Below are 19,538 nucleotides of genomic sequence, written 5' to 3'. Positions count from 1 at the left end.
TGAATCACTCGAGGTCAGGAGTTCAAGACAAGCCTGACCAACATGGCGAAACCCCATCTCTACTAAAAATACAAAAATTAATCGGGCGTGGTGATGGGTGCCTGTAATCACAGCTACTCAGGAGGCTGAGGCAGGAGAATCACTTGAACCAGGGAGGTGGCGGTCACAGTGAGCCATGGTCACGCCACTGCACTCCAGCCTGGCAACAGAGAGAGACTCTGTCTCAAAAATAAAATAAAATAAAATAAAATAATAAAGAAAGAAAGAAAGAATAACATATGGTAGGTCACCTGTGGTGGCTGACGCCTATAATCCCAGCGCTTTGGAAAGCTGAGGTGGGTTCAGGATTGCCTGAGCACAGAAGTTTGAGAACAGCGTGGGCAACATGGCAAAACCCCGTCTCTACTAAAAATACAAAAAATCAGCCAAGAGTGGTGGCACCCACCTGTAGTCCCAGCTACTTGGGAGGCTGAGGCAGGAAAATCACTTGAATCTGGGAGGCGGAGGCTGCAGTGAGCCAAGATCGCACCACTGCACTCCAGCATGGGCGACAGAGCAAAATTCTGTCTCAAAAACAAAACAAAACAACAAAAACAACAGCAACAAGTAACACGTGGCTACATGGCTTTGGGAAACATGAAAATAACAAAGGTGGGTACCAAATATCACCTGTAAATACATACTGAAAGCAAAACCACATGCTGAGAAAGTTGACCAGGACACCAAGGAGTCTGTGAGCCCTTTCTTACAAAGAGTGATTGGAATAAAGAACAACAGTCATTGTATAATGAACAATTAAATTACTAAACACCTAGGGTATCTCCATCCATCCTCAGCCCTGCACACTGAGGTAGCTGCTGTCATTATCTGTAACTCACAGAAAGGGAAACTGAGCCACAGGGAAGTTAAGTGTCTCATCCAGGAACACCTCTGGCCCCAAGCAACAGTGGACCTGATCCCGATGGCTGCTGTCACAAGAGATTTACTTTTTCCCCTAACAGTTTGCACAGGTGGATGTGTGTCTGTGACCTTGGCTCAGCAGTTCAAGGATGTGAGGCCTGAGGTTCCTTCTGTTCTCGTGGCAACACAATGGCCGCTGCAGTCCTGCCGTCACATTAGAGGCTGGGAGGAGGAAGGGGCAGAGTGTCACTGACATGCCCCTGGTCACACACAGTAAGCAAAGAGGAGAGGTGAAACTGAAATCCAGGCAGCCTGAGTCCAGGCTGGGACTTTAACTACAACCTCCTGGCTAGGGCTGTCCAAGCCAGAGGAACAATGACTTGGGGGACGCATGCGCTGTCTGCCAACCCCAAGAGCCGGTTCCAGTGGGCAGGGAGCAGCTTTTGTTTACTGAACAGAAACTAGGCCCAGGTGTGCAGAAATGAACTCCGTGGTCCCTTCAGACCCATGTCAGGACTGGGGCTTCTGGAGGACAGGCATCTGGTCTGAATCTTCCTTGGTCTCCCGGGCCAGCACCAGGGCCTGGCACACAGAGAATGCTCAGCCCGTGAATGAATGACAGGGTAGATGTCATACCCACAATGGCATGGACAGATTAGGGAAGTACAGTGAAGGCTCTGGCCTTGCCTGCCTCCTCTGGGTGGCACGAGGGAGCCTCTGAATCCCAGCAAAGCAGATGGCAGCTCCAGAAAGTGCCAACAGGCCAGGGCAGCCCAGATCCTCAGAACCCGGGGGCCCAGTCAAGATGTGGGAAGAGATGATGGAGCCCAGTCATAAATGCTCCCGGCTAAGTAGACGCAAACAGCAGGGCGTGTCCTCAGACCCCAGATCGGAGCAGGAGGGAGCTGCTGCAGTGGGTTGGGTCTGCTGAAGACACTCCATTCCCTCCCCTTCCCTGAAGCCAGGGCCTCAGCCTCCCCTGGCCTCTCCCTCCAGCCTCTGGCCTGTCTACCCTGTGAGGTGCCTCCCCAGCACCTTCCATATCATCCCCACCGCCCCAGCTCCCAGACCGTCAACAGCATGGAGGGCAAAGCACCAACGGCCCTGATCCTCGACATCCTTTCTGTTCCCGGGTGAAGCATTGGGTCCAGCACATTCACATGAGGCTGTAGGCAGCTCCTAGCAACTCTGTGAGATGTGTCCCTGTGTTTGCCTACTTTTACAGAGGAGGAAACTGAGGCTTGGTGAGAGTCTCAAATGCGCTCTAAGCCTGTGCCCTTCCTCTCTCTGTTGACCTCAGCCTTCACCATCTCTCCATAGTCCAGAGAATAAAACCCTTAGGGGTCCTATCTGCTTATCCCTCTGCCCCCATGTGAGTCCAATGCTCAGAACTGTTGAGATGTCAGAAAACGTGTGTTACACTGGCCTGGAAAGAGATGTTTAATTCTATTGTTTGTTTGAGATGGAGTCTCTGTTGCCCAGGCTGGAGTGCAGTGGCGCAACCTCAGCTGACTGCAACCTCCACCTCCCAGGTTTAAGCGATTCTCCTGTCTCAGCCTCCCAAGTCGCTGGGATTACAGATGCACACCACTATGCCTGGCTAATTTTTGTATTTTTAGTAGAGACGGGGTTTCACCGTGTTGGCCAGGCTGGTCTAGAACTCCTGAACTCAGGCGATCCACCTATCTCGGCCTCCCAAAGTTCTGGGATTACAGGCGTGAGGCACTGCACCCGGTCGGAGATGTTCTAGATTCTAGAACATCTAGAAGGGAATTCTAGATTCCCTTCCCCACCCCCTTAACTCCTTTGAAGACCAGTTCAATTACTTGTAGTTACAACGAAAGGGAATTTTGCTGCTCTAAATGTTCAAGAAGACACAAGTATTCCAGAGCCTTCTGGACACACCAGACTCTCAGATTTATCATGTATTTATTTTAATTATGCAAATATTTAATGCCCACCCACAATGCATCAAGCTGGACCTGGAGCTGGGGGCATGGAGCAAGGGCAAGTCATACGGTGCCCAGCCAGCCCAGCCCTGGCAGCCCCTGGTCACTGGAGACTTTAGTTAAAGGTGAGTCAGTTCCACCAGCAGCTACTGGGAACTTATCCCTTGTTGTTGCTGTCCACGCACCAAGAGGTCAAAGAAGAACCAGCTGGGTTTTGGCCATGAGGTGTTATTTCCTGCACAAACTGGGCCTGTGGACCGTGCCCCCACCATGCTGAGGGATGCTTGCCAGAATTTTAGAATCCTTCCCATGGGATTTCTTTTTTTCTTTTTCTTTTTTGAGACAGAGTTTCACTTTTGTTGCCTGAGCTGGAGCGCAGTGGTGCGATCTCTGCTCACTGCAACCTCTGCCTCCCGGGTTCAAGCAATTCTCCTGCCTCAGCCTCCCAAGCAACTAGGATTACAGGCATGCACTGCCATGCCTGTCTAATTTTGTATTTTTAGTAGAGACAGAGTTTCACCCTGTTAGCCAGGCTGGTCTCAAACTCCTGACCTCAGATGATCCTCCCACCTCGGACTCCCAAAGTGCTGGGATTACAGGCGTGAGCCACTGCGCCTGGCCGGAATTTCTTTTTGCTTTTCTTTTTTTTTAAATAATTTTAATTTTCTTTTCTTTTCTTTTTTCTTTCTTTCTTTTTTTTTTTTTTGAAAGAGAGTCTTGCTCTGTCACCTAGGCTGGAGTATAGTGGCATGATCTCAGCTCACTGCAACCTTTGCCTCCTGGGTTCAAGCAATTCTCCTGCCTCAGTCTCCTGAGTAGCTGAGATTATAGGCACCTGCCACCCCGCCTGGTTAAGTTTTGCATTTTTAGTAGTGATGGGGTTTGGCTATGTTGGCCAGGCTGGTCTCAAACTCCTGACCTCAAGTGATCAACCCACCTTGGCCTCCCAAAATGCTGGGATTACAGGTGTAACCCACTGCCCAGGTCTAATTTTTATTTTTATTTTTATTTTATTTTTATTTTTATGTTTTTGAGACAGAGTCTCGCTCTGTCACCCAGGCTGGAGTGTAGTGGTGTGATCGTGCCTCACTGCAAGCTCCGCCTCCCGAGTTCATGCCATTCTCCTGCCTCAGCCTTCCGAGTAGCTGGGACTACAGGCACCCGCCACCACGCCCGGCTAATATTTTGTATTTTTAGTAGAGGCAGGGTTTCACCGTGTTAGCCAGGATGGTCTCGATCTCCTGACCTCGTGATCCAACCACCTTGGCCTCCCAAAGTGCTGGGACTACAGGTGTGAGTCACCGTGCCCGGCCCTAATTTTTATTTTTAAAATCGCTTTATTGAGGTGTAATTAATATATATTAAACTGCACATATCTAATGTATACAATTTGATGAGTTTGAACATATGTATATGCCCTGAAACCATCACTGCAATCACAGTAATAAACATATTCATCACCTCCAAAAGCTTCCCCCAGCTCCCATGTGTGTGTGCCAGTGGCTGTTGGTGGGACGCTGGTAAGAACACTTGAGATCTGCTCTCTTAAATTGTTTAGTACACAATACGGTATTATCAACTATAGGTACTACGTTGTCTTTTCGATTTTTTAAAGACAGTGTCTCGCTCTATCACCCAGGCTAGAGTGCAGTGGTGTGATCATGGCTCAGTGCAGCCTTGACCTTCTGGGCGCAAGTCATCTTCCAGTCTCAGCCTCCTGAATAGCTGTGACCACAGGTACGTGCCACCACACCCGGCTAATTTTTAAACCTATTTTTGTAGTATTGGGGTCTCCCTGTTTTACTCAGGCTGCTCTCAAACTCCTGGCCTCAAGTGATCCTGCTGCTTCAGCCTCCCAAAGTACTGGGATTACAGGCATGAGCCATCACATCTGGCAAAAGTTTTGTTTTGTTTTGTTTCGTTTTGTTTTTAAGACAGGGTCGGGCTCTGTCACGAAGGCTGGTGTGTGGTGGTGCCATCATAGCCCATTGCAGCCTCCAGCTCCTGCTTTCCATGGACTTTTTGAGGGAAACACCCTCTCATTCTTGTTCTGTAGCTGGGCAGGATGTCCTTTTGTTCCCCAGACCACTCTTAGAGGGGGTGCTAAGAGTCCCCCCACCACAGAGGGAGGAACTGCATTTTCACAGCTGCAGATTTTTATGGCGGAGGATAGGCTTCAAAAACATGGTTTTTTTTTTTTTTTAAGATGGAGTTTCGCTCTTGTTGCCCAGGCTGGAATGCAATGGTGTGATCTTGTCTCACCGCAACCTCTGCCTCATGTGTTCAAGTGATTCTCCTGCCTCAGCCTCCCGAGTAGCTGGGATTACAGGCCCCCACCACCACACCCGGCTAATTGTTGTCTTTTTAGTAGAGACGGAGTTTCACCATGTTGGCCAGGCTGGTCTTGAACTACTGACCTAGGTGATCTGCCCACCTTGGCCTCCCAAAGTGCTGGGATTACAGGCGTGAGCCTTGGTGCCTGGCTTGAGATTGTGTTTTTTTCTTGCCTTTTGGCATGCCTTGCAATTTTTTGTTGAAATCTAGACATACTGTATCAGATGACAGGAACTAAGGTCAAGAGGCCTTTAGTGTGAGGAGGGTCTATTTCATTTTATATTTATTTATTTAATTATTTATTTTAAAGGCTTGTTTTATTTTAATGGCTGATCCACATAATAACGGAGGCCAATATGTACAAAGGGGGAGCTTTTATTTCTTGGTCTTTTCCTCCTGGGACAAAGTCTTGATGATCTCCTTCTTCTTGGTCTGGAGGTGTTCTTCAAGGACCTTGTGTGCTTCCTTGGTCTTAGACCTGTGGGCCTCAGCCTAGTCAGCCAGGGGCTTCTTGCGGACCTTGTCTGCCTTCAGCTTGTGACTTGTTCCATGAGAATCTGCTAGTTTGTGAACACATTCCCTTTCAACTTCAGGTACAGGCTGTGATACACGTGGCGATCAATCTTAGATTCTGAGCAGCCGGCGCAGAACCCTCATTCTCCTGATCCACATGACCTTCTCTGGCATTCAGGCATTGGCTGTACCCTTCCGCTTACCTATGCCCAAGTGCCTGCCCTGCCGGCGGGTCAAGGTGCTTTTCCGGCATCGAGCCCGGGAATGGACCATTCCAGGTTTGAGGATGATGGGCCCATCTTTGATCAGCTTCCGGATCTGCTGACGGGAGCTGGCATTGACGGGAGTTGGCACTGGCAATTTCATTGGTCTCATTGGGTCCAACCAGACCTTCTTCTTGCCACAGTAGAGGACACTAGAGACGAGCCTCTTCTGAAGTGTGAGCATACTCATGGCTGCGGCTGCAGCAGCGAAAGGAAAGCGCTCGATCACATTTTATATTTATTTATTTAAATTTTTTGAGATAGGGTCTTGCTGTGTTGCCCAGGCTGGGGTGCAGTGGCACTGTAGCCTCTAACTCCCAGACTCAGGTGATCCTCCTACCTCAGCCTCCCGAGTAGCTGGGACAACAGGCACGTGCCACCAAGCTCAGATAATTTTTTTGTAGTTTTTGTAGAGATGGGGTTTCGCCACATTGCCAAGGCTGGTCTCGAACTCCTAGGCTCAAGAGACCACCCACCTCAGCCTCCCAAAGTGCTGAGATTACAGGCATGAGCCACTGCGTCCGGCCCAGGCTAGATTATCCTCTTTCTAGGAGGTGGGCGGTGTTAGGTGTTTGCTGCGGCTGCAGGTGCCAGAGGCTCCACGTCTTCTACTGTCCTCATTGTCGTCTCCCTCCTGACTCTGGGAGGTCTGAGCCTTGAGTTCTGTTGCCTGTGACTCCCATGATTGTACGGCAGCCTGTGGATGTGGTGGGGTGTGGGAGAGGGGGAACATTCTGTTGTCAGTCCTGTCGTGGCCCTGGGTCTTGGGGCTGCGACATTCACAAGTATCCCGGCAGGGGCGTCACTTTTCCCCCTGCCACTTATTATCTTCTCTGGCTCAGGTTCCTTCCCGACCTAATTGCTTGCAACCTGGCTCCTGCGCACTGTGCTTGTTCTCTGCGAAGGCTGGAGGGGGATGGAGGGGGCTAGAAGGAGTATTCCCTTCCCCTACCTGGGATGGGCTCTGGCAAAGCAAAGCTCTTCCGCCTGGAATGGGGCCTTGACTAGAAGGCTTTGAGTGTTTTCACAAGGATCTCTACCCCGACCGCAGCCAGAGCCTGTGGGATCTTTTTTTTTTTTTTTTTTTTTTGAGATAGTCTAGCTCTGTTGCCAGGCTAGAGTGCAGTGGCGCCATCTCGGCTCACTGCAAGCTCCACCTCCGGGGTTCAAGTGATTCTCCTGCCTCAGCCTCCCGAGTAGCTGGGACTTCAGGCATCCGCCACCACGCCCCGCTAATTTTTGTATTTTTAGTAGAGATGGGGTTTCGTCATGTTGGCCAGGATGGTCTCAGTATCTTGACCTCGTGATTCACTTGCCTCAGCCTCCCGAAGTGCTGGGATTACAGGCGTGAGCCACCGCTCCCGGCCCCGGATCTTCGACAGAATCAAGTGGGATTACTGGAGGGAAACCCATGAAAGTGTGGAGCACCCTCTAGCCTGAAGACTTGAGGATTTTGTCCCTCTGATGCCAGTCCACACTCAGCCTCTAGCAATTTATCCGAGTTCCCATCTGTGTTCCCAGTTCGGGTTCCTGTGGCTTCTGCTCCGGGTCTGCAGATGTCGCTGGGATTCTCCAGGTTTTCCTGTCTCTCCTGACTTCGGGTGGAGCTTTGCCTTGAAAACTCAGTGCTCTGAAATCACAGAGAACTTCAAGAAAAGTTTCAACTGCAAGAAAAGTCATCGATTTTCAGTTTGTCCAAGTTTTTTTTTTTTTTAATTTTAATAATGAAATAATAAGAGTGGCGACTTTCAAGTTTTTTTTTTTTTTTTTTTTACTAGTACTTGCTCTGTCACCAAGGCTGGAGTACAGTGGCACCATCTCGGCTCATTGCAACCTTGGCCTCCCAGGCTCAAGCAATCCTTCTACTTTAGCTTCCCAAGTATTTGGGACTGCAAGCACGCACCACTATGCCCGGCTAATTTTGTAGTACTTTTTGTAGAGATGGGGTTTCGCCATGTTGCCCATTGCACTACAGCCTGGGTGACAGAGCAAGACTCTGCCTCAAAAAAAAAAAAAAAAAAAATTAATGACAGGCAGATAACCACAGATCCAGGAAACTTAGAGAACACTAATCTGGATAAATAGCAACAAATAACCACAACAAAAATACCGGAAATAGACACACACACACACACACACACACACACAAATAAGCAAAACAAAAAACAAACACATACAGAATTCACACCCAGACACAACATATTCAAACTGCAGAAAGCCAAGGAGAACGGATACAAGTGCAAGTGGCATTTGTTGCCCCTTTTTTTTTTTTTTTTGGATGGAGTCTCACTCTGTCACCAGGCTGGAGTGCAGTGGCACGATCTTGGCTCACTGCAACCTCCGCCTTCCGGGTTCAAGCAATTCTTCTACCTCATCCTTCCAAATAGCTGGGATTAGAGACACCTGCCACCATGCCCGGCTAAATTTTTTTGTATTTTTAGTAGAGATGAGGTGTCACCATGTTGGCCAGGCTGGTCTCAAACTCTTGACCTCAGGTGATCCACCCACCTTGGCCTCCCAAAGTGCTGGGATTTCAGGCATGAGCCACTGTGCCTGGCCAGCAAGTAGTATTTAAATAGCCATATATAAATATACAAATATATATAGATAGATAAATATATGAATACATATATATATGTGTCTGTGTCTGTGTGTGTGTGTGTGTGTGTGTGTGTATATATATATATATATATATATATACACACATTTTTTTTTTTTTTGTGGGGGAACAGTCTCGCTCTGTCCCCAGGCTGGAGTGCAGTGGTGCTGATCTTGGCTCACCTCAACCTGTACCTCCCTGGTTCAAGCAATTCTCCTGCATCAGCCTCCCAAGTGGCTGGGACTACAGGCACCTGCCACCACAACTGGCTAACTTTTTTATTTTTATTTTATTTATTTATTTTTTTGAGACGGAGTCTCGCTCTGTCGCCCAGGCTGGAGTGCAGTGGCCGGATCTCAGCTCACTGCAAGCTCCGCCTCCCGGGTTTACGCCATTCTCCTGCCTCAGCCTCCTGAGTAGCTGGGACTACAGGCGCCCGCCACCTCGCCTGGCTAGTTTTTTGTATTTTTTAGTAGAGACGGGGTTTCACCGTGTTAGCCAGGATGGTCTCGATCTCCTGACCTCCTGATCCGCCCGTCTCGGCCTCCCAAAGTGCTGGGATTACAGGCTTGAGCCACCGCGCCCGGCAATTTTTTTATTTTTATTAGAGGCGAGGTTTCACCATATTGGCCAAGCTGATCTTGAACTCCTGACCTTAAATGATCCACCTACCTAGGCCTTCCAAAGTGCTGGGATAACAGGTGTGAGCCACCGTGGCTGGCCTAAATAGCAATACATTTATAAGTCCACATCTACAGGATTTATTTGCTATATGCCACAATCAGTGGCAACAATGAGAATGCTGGTTTTGGTTTTTTTTTAGACGAAGTCTTGCTTTGTCACCCAGACTGGAGTGCAATGGCATGATTTCGGCTCACTGCAACCTCCACCTCCTGGGTTTGAGTGATTCTCCCACCTCAGCCTCCTGAGTAGCTGGGACTACAGGTACGTGACCCCACGCCTGGCTAATTTTTATAGTTTTTTTTTGTTTGTTTGTTTTTTGAGACGGAGTTTCACTCTGTTGGCCAGGCTGGAGTGCAGTGGCACTATCTAGGCTCACTGCAACCTCTGCCTTCCCAGTTCAACTGATTCTCCTGCCACAGTCTCCTGAGTAGCTGGTATTACAGGCATGCATCACCACGCCCAGCTAATTTTTGTGTTTTTAGTATAGACAAGGTTTCACCATGTTGGCCAGCCTGATCTTGAACTCCTGACCTCAAGTGATCTGCCTGCCTCGGCTTTCCAAAGTGCTGGGAGTACAGGCGTGAGCCACCATGCCCGGCCTCACACCCTGCTAATTTCTGTATTTTTAGTAGAGACAGGGTTGCACCAAGTTGGTCAGGATGATCTCAAACTCCTGACCTCAGATGATCCTCCTGCCTCAGCCTCCCAAAGTGCTGGACTTACAGGTCTGAGCCACTGTGCCCAGCCTGAACCAGTTTTATTACAGCGTTTCCTAGACAACAAGGTAAGCAGTTCAAAAACTGTCGACATTGACAACTGCTTATTTGTTTGAATCAAGATCATGAGGTCAAGAGATCGAGACCATCCTGGCCAACATGGTGAAACCCTGTCTCTACTAAAAATACAAAATTGGCTGGATATGGTGGCACGCACCTGTAGTCACAGCTACTCGGGAGGCTGAGACAGGAGAATTGCTTGAACCCAGGAGGCTGAGGTTGCAGTGAGCCAAGATCGCACCACTGCACTCCAGCCTGGGTGACAGAGTGAGACTTTAAAATAAAATAAAATAAAATAAAATAAAAGTTCAGAAGATTCAAAGAGAAAGTGTAGGAGGAATTTTTTTGTTTCAAAGTTGAATGGCTCGGCGGGGCATGGTAGCTTACACCTGTAATACCAGATCTTTTGGAGGCCAAGGTGGGAAGATCCCTTAAGACCAGGAGTTCAAGACTAGCTTGGGCAACATGGCGAGACCTCGTCTCTACAAAAAAAAAAAAAAAAAAAAAAAGAATAAAAAAAGCTGGGTATGGTACACTTGTAGTTCCAGCTACTGGGAGGCTGAGGTGGGAGGATCACTAAAAAAATAAAATTAAAAAAATAAAGTTGAATTGCTAACTAACCATTGCCAGATATAAACAAGTCCCTCTCCTAGACAAGCTCCATGCAGGGAGAAGTGACTTATGCCCCATCCCCCAGGGCTGATTACAATGCCTTGGGTATAGCTGGTGACTCAACACTATTAGTAGGATTTTATTTTATTTTTTATTTTTATTTTTATTTTTTGAGATGGAGTTTCGTTCTTGATGCCCAGGCTGGAGTCCAATGGCATGATCTCGGCTCACCGCAACTTCCGCCTCCCAGGTTCAAGAGATTCTCCTACCTCAACCTCCTGAGTAACTGGGATTACAGGCATGCGCCACCACACCCGGCTAATTTTGTATTTTTAGTAGAGATGGAGTTTCACCATGTTGGTCAGGTTGGTCTTGAACTCCTGACCTCAGGTAATCCGTCCACCTCGACCTTCCAATGTGCTGGGATTACAGGTGTGAGCCACCGCACCTGGCCTAGTTGTGGATTTAACTGCACAAGAACCATCATTGGCCATGGCAAGACGATTTATTTGCTGAACCTTGCCTGGCATCTGAGCATGGAATTCCGTAATGAACTGAGAAATGAACTTTAGGGCACTAGAGCAGATGCCCACAGGCATGACTTCAAAGACCAGTGTTAGAACATTCCACAACGGGGATGTTCGCAATGAAGACACACCTGCCCAGAAATGAGTTCAGGTGGTAGCACAAGTTGACCTGTTAGGCATCTTCAATGGTGATGTGGTTTGGATTTTTGTCCTGGCCAAATCTCATGTTGAATTTGAGGAGGGGCCTGGTGGGAGATGACTGGATCATGGGGGTGGATTTCCCCCTTGCTATTCTCATCATAGTGAGTGAGTTCTCATGATAGCTGATGGTTTGAAAGTGTGTGGCATTTGGGCCAGGCGCGGTAACTCACACATGTAATCCCAGCACTATGGGAGACTGTGGCAGGCAGATCACGAGGTCAGGAGACCAGCCTGACCAACATGGTGAAACCCCATCTCTACTAAAAATACAAAAATTAGCCAGGTGTGGTGGCACGTGCCTGTAATCCCAGCTACTCAGGAGGTTGAGGCAGGATAAATGCTTGAACCCGGGAGGCAGAGGTTGCAGTGAGCCGAGATCGTGCCACTGCACTCCAGCCTGGGCAACAAGAGCAAAACTCCGTCTCAAAAAAAAAAAAAAAAAGAAAAAAAAGGAAGTGTGTGGCACTTCATGCCTTGCTCTCTCTCCCCTGCTCTGCTATGCTAAGATGTGCCTGCTTCCCCTTCGCCTTCCGCCATGATTATAAGTTTCCTGAGGATTCTCAGTCATGCTTCCTGTATAGCCTGCAGAACCGTGAGTCAATTAAACCTCTTTTCTTCGTAGATTACCCAGTCTCAGGTAGTTCTTTATGGCAGTGTGAGAATAAATTGATTAAGTATGGTATAAATTTACAGACCGATGCTTTTCATGGATGTATATGCAACAATCCTAATAAAAAAGTTAGCAAACCAAACCAATTATATATATAATATGTATATCTATATCAACTATATCTATCTATCTGCCTATCATCTATCTATCTATCTAGCTATCCATGTATCTATCTATAAAATAGATAATCCATTACAACCATTATGAGGTTTATTCTAGGAATGCAAGGCTGGTTTAACATTTGAAAATCAATCAGTGTAATTCATCATATTAAAGTGAAAAAGGAGATAAATCATAGATGATCTCTACAGATGCAGAGGAAAGCATTGAAACAATTCAATACCTATTCATGACAAAACTCTTGGCAAACTAGAAACAGAAGAAAACCTCCGTGTCAGGTAAAATGTATGCTAAACATACACTCTGAGGCTACAAACAAGACCAGAATGACGACTCTCTTGGATTTCAATCAACAAGATACTGGAGGTCTTGGCCAGTGTAGTCAAGCAATACAAAGAACAAATGGCATAAGGATTGGGAAGGGAAAAAATAACACCATCATTATTCATAAATGATCTGACTGTTAACATAGGAAGTCCAAAAGAATCTTCAACATTGTTGGGTTGCCAGTTCTTCCCAAATTGATCTATAGATTCATTGCAATCACAGTCAAAATCTCAGCAAATTTAAAATATTTTTATGGGAGTTGGGAGATCGACAAGCTGATTGTAAAATTTGTATAGAAATGCAAAGGGCTGGGAGTAGCCAAGACAATCTTGAAGAACAACAAAGCTGAAGGACTTACTGTAAAGGTACAATAATTAAGACAGTTTTTTTGGGAGGCCAAGGTGGGGGGATCACGAGGTCAGGAGATCGAGACCATCCTGGCTAACATGGTGAAACCCCGTCTCTACTAAAAATACAAAAAATTAGCCAGGCGTGGTGGCAGGCGCCTGTAACACTCCCAGCAACTCGGGAGGCTGAGTCAGGAGAAAGGCGTGAACCCAGGAGGTGGAGCTTGCGGTGAGCCGAGATTATGCTACTGCACTCCAGCCTGGGCAACAGAGCGAGAATCTGTCTCAAAAAAAAAAAAAAAAAAAAAAAAATGCAGTTTTGGCCAGGCGCAGTGACTCAAGCTTGTAATCAAAGTACTTTGCGAGGCCGAGGCAGGCGGATCACTCGAGGTCAGGAGTTCAAGGCCAACCAGTTTGAGACCAGCCTGGCCAACCCCATCTCTACCAAAAATATAAAACTTAGCCCAGTATGGTGGCAGGTGTCTGTAATTCCAGCTACTCAGGAGGCTGAGGCAGGAGAATTGCTTGAACCTGGGAGGTGGAAGTTACAGTGAACTGAGATCATGGCATGGCACTCCAGCCTCAGTGACAGAGAGAGACTCCGTCTCAAAAAATAAATAAATAAATAAAACTTAAAAAAAATAAAAAGGAAAGAAAAAAGAAAATGCAGCATATAATGTACTTGAGGGCGTGGTGCATGGTGTTTTTTAAAAACATTATGCTTACAAATTGTTTTTGAAAATGTTTAAGGCCGGGCGCAGTGACTCACGCCTGTAATCCCAGAACTTTGGGAGGCCTAGGCAGGCAGATCATCTGACACCAGGAGTTCGAGACCAGCCTGGCCAACATGGTGAAACCCCATCTCTACTAAAAATAAAAAATCATAGCCGGTCGTGGTGGCAGGCACCTGTAGTCCCAGCTACTTGGGAGGCAGAGACAGGAGAATTGCTTGAACCCAGGAGGTGGAGGTTGCAGTGAGCTGAGATCATGCCTCTGTACTGCAGCCTGGGCAACAGACCAAGAGTCTGTCTAAAAAAAAAAGTATACAAACAGAGCCATTGTCCTTTTATGTCACCACCTAATCTTTTTTTTTAAAAATTATTATTTTTTACTAATAGAGATGGGGTCTTGCTATGTTGCCCAGGCTGGTCTTGAACTCTTGGGTTCAAATGATCCAACCAACTTGGCTTCCCAAAGTGCTCGGAATACAGGTATGAGCCGCTGTTACTGGCCTAAAATTCTTTTTCTTTCTTTTTTGTTTTTGAGACGGGATCTCGCTTTTGTCGCCCAGGCTGGAGTGCAATGATGTGATCTCAGCTCACCGCAACCTCGGCCTCCTGAGTTTAAGCTTCCTCTGCCTCAGCTGCCCGAGTAGATGGGATTACAGGTGCCCACCACCATATGTGGCTAATTTTTGTATTTTTAGTAGAGACGGGGTTTCACCATGTTGGCCAGGCTGGTCTTGAACTCCTGACCTCGTGATCTGCCGGCCTCGGCCTCCCAAAGTGCTGAGATTACAGGGATGAGCCACCACCGCACCTGGCCCTAAAATTATTTTTCTAATTAATTAATTAATTATTATTATTTTGAGATAGGATCTCATTCTGTCACCCAGGCTGGAGTGCAGTGGCGCGATTTCAGCTCACTGCGACCTTCACCTCTGGGGCTCAAGCGATCCTCCCACCTAAGCCTCCCAAGTAGCTGGGACTACAGATGCGCGCCACCACGCCCCAGTAGTTTTTGTATTTTTTTATAGAGACGGGGTTTTACTATGTTGCCCAGGCTGGCTGATCTCAGACTCCTGAGCTCAAGCCATCCACCTCGGCCTCCCAAAGTGCTGGAATTACAGGTGGGTGCCATTGCGCCCCGCTCACCTTGTTTTTTTTGGTTTTTGGTCCTTTTTTCTGAAACACGGAGCTGCAGCCTCGAGACCCTGACTGCACCCTAGTGAGTGGAGGGTGTGTGGATCTCTGGGGCTTGCTGTGAGCTCAGCAGAATGGTTGGCAGTGAGTGACAGCTGGGACGGTTGGAGGGCCCTGGTAAGGCAGTTGCTTCTCAGGGAAGTCAAGGTTACAGAATCTGATAAAGAGAGAGTTGGCCGGGCGCGGTGGCTCAAGCCTGTAATCCCAGCACTTTGGGAGGCCGAGATGGGCGGATCACGAGGTCAGGAGATCGAGACCATCCTGGCTAACACGGTGAAACCCCGTCTCTACTAAAAATACAAAAAACTAGCCAGGCGAGGTGGCGGGCGCCTGTAGTCCCAGCTACTCGGGAGGCTGAGGCAGGAGAATGGCGGGAACCCGGGAGGCGGAGCTTGCAGTGAGCTGAGATCCGGCCACTGCACTCCAGCCCGGGCGACAGAGCGAGACTCCGTCTCAAAAAAAAAAAAAAAAAAAGAGAGAGACACCCCAAGGATTTGACTCCTTTTAAATGTGCTTGAAATAGGAATTCCTGAAATGTCATCTTGTGGGCCAGGATTGAATAACTTGCTCCACCCATGCACGGACCAAGTTGTCATCCAAACATCGGTTACTCACAGCAGTGGGGTTGGGGGATGGTCCTGGCTGCTCTTAGAGTTGGCTCACCTGCCTCATGGGCATTGTTCTTTCCCAGCCGCTTAGCTAATGTGACTCCAGGGGACCAGTGAGGGTCCCTGGGCTCGTGATATCCTGGAGACCTCTGGGGCACCCAGGAGAAGCCAGTGGATCAGTGCTGAGCTGACGTTCTATCACATCACACAGGCTGTCCCGGGCACTCAGAGTGGAGCAGACAAAGCCACTCTGCAGCAGTCAGAATCCTGGACTCAATCATTACTATTGGTTGCCAAGATTTTTTTTTTTTTTTTAGACAGAGTTTTACTCTTGTTGCCCAGGCTGGAGTGCAATGGTGCGATCTCAGCTCACTGCAGCCTCCGCCTCCTGGATTCAAGTGATTCTTTTGCCCAGCCTCTCTAGTAGCTGGGATTACAGGTGCCTGCCACTACACCCGGCAGATTTTTTGTACTTTTGCTACAGACGGCGTTTCACTATGTTGACCAGGCTGGTCTCGCACTCCTGACCTTAGGTGATCCACCCACCTTGGTCTCCCAAAGTGCTGGGATTACAGGCGTGAGCCACTGCGCCCAGCTTTTTTTTGGTTTGTTTTTTTGAGACAGGGTCTTGCTTTGTCACCCAGGCTGGAGTGCAGTGGCATGATGACAGCTCACTGCAGCCTCGACTTCCTGGGCTCAAGGGATCCTCTCACCTTGGCTTCCCAAGTAGCTGGGACTACAGGTGTGCGCCATCATGGCTGGCTAATTAAAAAAAATTTTTTTTTTTTTTTTTTTTTTTTTTGTAGAGGTGGGGTCTCACTCCATTGCCCAGGCTGGTCTCAAACTCCTGGCTCAAGCGATCCTCCCGCCTTGGTCTCCCAAAGTACTGGGATTACAGATGTGAGCCACTGCACCAGGTTGGTGGCCAGTTTTTGAGTGCTTATTAAGAACCAAGTGTGAAGCGCTTTGTGTGCCACTGACTCTTATTATAGCCCCACGGGCGGGTAGGTGCCTACTAGCCCCACACTTAGGATACCAGAGGTTAGGTCATATGAGTTGCAGACAGGACTCAGACCCAAGTTTCATTTACACATTCATGCCTCACGCCCTGCTGCCTTAGGTAGGCTGAACTCGCCAGGCCCCACTAGAACCATGTTAGGTATTCCTTGCACATGTGCCTGGCTCTGCTCATGTGTGGGTGTGGCAAGGCAGGCCGGCGTTGCAGCCAGGCTGAGGTTCGAGGAGGCCTCAGCGAGAGTGTAGCTCTCCACTGAAACCCCAGCAGAGTGTAGCACGAACTTGGCATGGAACTGGCCCCTCCAAGCCTGTGTGAGTAAGGACAGGTTCCAGCCTCATCTGTCAGATGGGGAGCATAGTCCTGGTTACCTCTCAGGTCACATATGCACAACCATGGTATGACTCTGGTCAGAACCTATTCAAACCTGTTTCCTCGGCCGAGTGCGGTGGCTCACGCCTGTAATCCCAGCACTTTGGGAGGCCAAGGCGGGTGGATCACGAGGTCAGGAGTTCGAGACCAACCTGGCCAACATGGTGAAACCCCGTCTCTACTAAAAATACAAAAATTTAGCCAGGCGTGGTGGCGCATGCCTGTAATCCCAGCTACTCAGGAGGCTGAGGCAGGAGAATTGCTTGAACCTGGGAGGTGGAGGTTGGTTGCAGTGAACTGGGATGGTGCCACTGCACTCCAGCCTAGGTGACAGAGCAAGACTCCATCTCAATAAATAAACAAATAAAAATAAAAAATAAAAATGAAGACTCCTTACTTAATATGTTTATTGTTCATCTATTAACATTGAACTCATGGCCAACAGCACTGTAACTCAAGCCTGCAAGCAGCGGAACGCATGTATTGTCTCCATCAGCCACATCTCAGTCTTCCTATGCTCAGGAATGCTAGACGGCCCTTTAGTGCCATGCTTGGGGCCCACTTTAGACAGTGAAACTCAAAAAAAAAAAAAAAAAAGGCACAAAAAGCAAAAACTGTGGCACTAAGTAGACTCCAAGGAACAGCGCTTGTTTGTGGCGCAGGAGCTGGAACCAGAAGGCAGAGCGCCGCCACCTTCCCACCTCAGCTGGGAACACGTGCATCGAGTAACTCACGTTTTTCACCGTGAATGACTGCAAATACACAGTGAGGGTAGATTTGGGGGTTGCAAATACATTTCGGTGAGTAGGTGAATTTGCAAATACAGAACTGAAAATGATGATTGACTGTAATGCACTTCCAGGGCTGGCCATGGTTGGTACTCAACCCTAACTTTCAAGATCTTCTCCCCATCCTGCCAACCACCTCCCTTGGTGGTGACTACAAAAGACAGTGCACCCCCAGGAGGCGGTGGTCACGCTCTCCTCTGAAGCCCCAGCTGGAGTGCAGCATAGAACCTGGCACAGAACTGGCCCCTCCATGCCCATGTGAATAAAGGCAGGTCTTAGCCTTTGACTCTGAGCCCTCATCTGTGAAATGGGGAGATTAGGCCTTTCTACCTCCCAGGGTGCAGAGACCACCTTGGAAGCAGGTGCCTGGAAAGGGCCAGGACCCCCTTGGTAGATGCTACAGAAACACCTTCAAGACAAAGGACAGGCAAGATGACCATTGTTTCAAGGGTGGTGAGGGTTGTCTTCACTTCCCCTTCCACCCCACCCAAGACACAGACCCAGGGCCGGCAGCCCCCTGCGGAATTGAGTGTCAAGCCACTTTCTGGCCATTAATCTCTAAGCATCTATCAGGCCCATTTGCTTCAGCCCATCTTAAAAAACCCCAGCTGGGCCCTAGTGGACCAGAAGTGGGGCTGGGAGACAGTGGGGCTGTAGCCAGCTAGAAGCTGCGACTCTGAAGTGACCCATGTTCTCACAGGCCAGGCACTGCACTGTGCCGTCTGTACCCCAGCCGACCCCACTGTGGGGGCTCTGGGACATCATGGCTGGTCACCACTTTCGAGTGACCCTGGAAAGATGGTGCCTCCTACCTGATGAGAGGCCGGGGGTACTGACCGAGGCCCGTTGGCTGAGAACTCCTCAACCCCAGCCCAAACTTCTGGGTGGGGCTGGGATCGGCTCAGCAGGGTCCTTGATGAATCCTGAACTTGGGAGGCTGGCAGAGACCCAGTAGGCATGGGCGGTGGCGGGTGGGGGTGGAGCATGCATTCAGAAGACAGACTGGGCAACCGCCTGCCCCGCCTCCCCGACCCCGACTGCCCTTAGTGATGACCATGCATCTTTCTTAATGGAACACAACCGCTGAACTTGGTACATTTCAAGCACTTTAGCCTTCCAGTACACCAGACTGCTGATGAAAATCGTCTTCCTTGGGCGCCATGTTAATGAGAGGCCAAATTTCATATGCTTGCAAACTTTCCCCCCCGCCTCCTGTGGTACTACACCCCCTCCCCCCAATCAAAGATTGCATCAGAGAGAAGAAGAGATTTCCATAATTTATAGTATGGGCATTTCACTGGGGACAAGCGCTAATCTGTACTTACCGATACATTTAAGAAAATGCATCCTCCGCAAGCCTGCACCATTTATGACTCTTGGCACAAACCGCAATGCTCAGTCTTCAATTAAGGGACACCTTAGGGTTCATTATCACACAATCGCTCCCTGTGAACCATGCCAAATGCTGTTTTGGCACAGAGCTTGCAAGATGAATTAGAAGGAAGTCTTCTCCGTAATGCCCTCTCCCGAATTCCCATTACCGTCATCAGCGTTTACGCCCTCCTCCCACTCGGCCCCTCCCCCCACTTTCCAAGTGCCTTTTACTATTCAATTTCTCAACGTCAAACTCGATTCTCTAGAGGTGCAGTTAAAAATGCCACATCTCCTTTTTGTCTTCCGGCTCTCAACAGGCCTGCCATGGCTGCAGATGGGCTGCTCTCCACACCCCTTTTCGGCCTGAAGGAGCCACAGATGCTTTTTTCCCCTCCCGTCAGAGCTTGGAATACACACAAGCGGCCAGTATTGGCCAGGCACACCCCAGCAAGCCCCGTTCAGGATTGAAACAGGTCCCTGCATCTAAGTAGAGGCGACCCGCACAGAAAGGCTGAGGGCGAAGGCAGGGCCCGCTCAGACGTGAAAGCAGACACTGTGCTCAAAGCCAGTCACCCCAACCAACGGGACACAAGGTAAAAAAAAAAAAAAAAAGGCGAAGGCTGATGTTCTCTATTCC

The 19,538-nt window shown here is 48.7% G+C and overlaps 1 pseudogene; it reads right to left on the bottom strand.

Moving 5' to 3' along the window:
- Positions 1 to 5,558: 5,558 nt before the first annotated feature.
- On the bottom strand, positions 5,559 to 6,158 carry LOC117070716 (annotated as a pseudogene).
- Between the last annotated feature and the right edge of the window lie 13,380 nt (positions 6,159 to 19,538).

The sequence above is a fragment of the Trachypithecus francoisi genome, unplaced genomic scaffold (genome assembly GCF_009764315.1).
Source record: "Trachypithecus francoisi isolate TF-2019V2 unplaced genomic scaffold, Tfra_2.0 Contig01585, whole genome shotgun sequence".
Lineage (NCBI taxonomy): Eukaryota > Metazoa > Chordata > Mammalia > Primates > Cercopithecidae > Trachypithecus > Trachypithecus francoisi.
The sequence above is the reverse complement of the archived record's forward strand: the minus strand, read 5'-3'. Positions and strand labels throughout refer to the sequence as shown.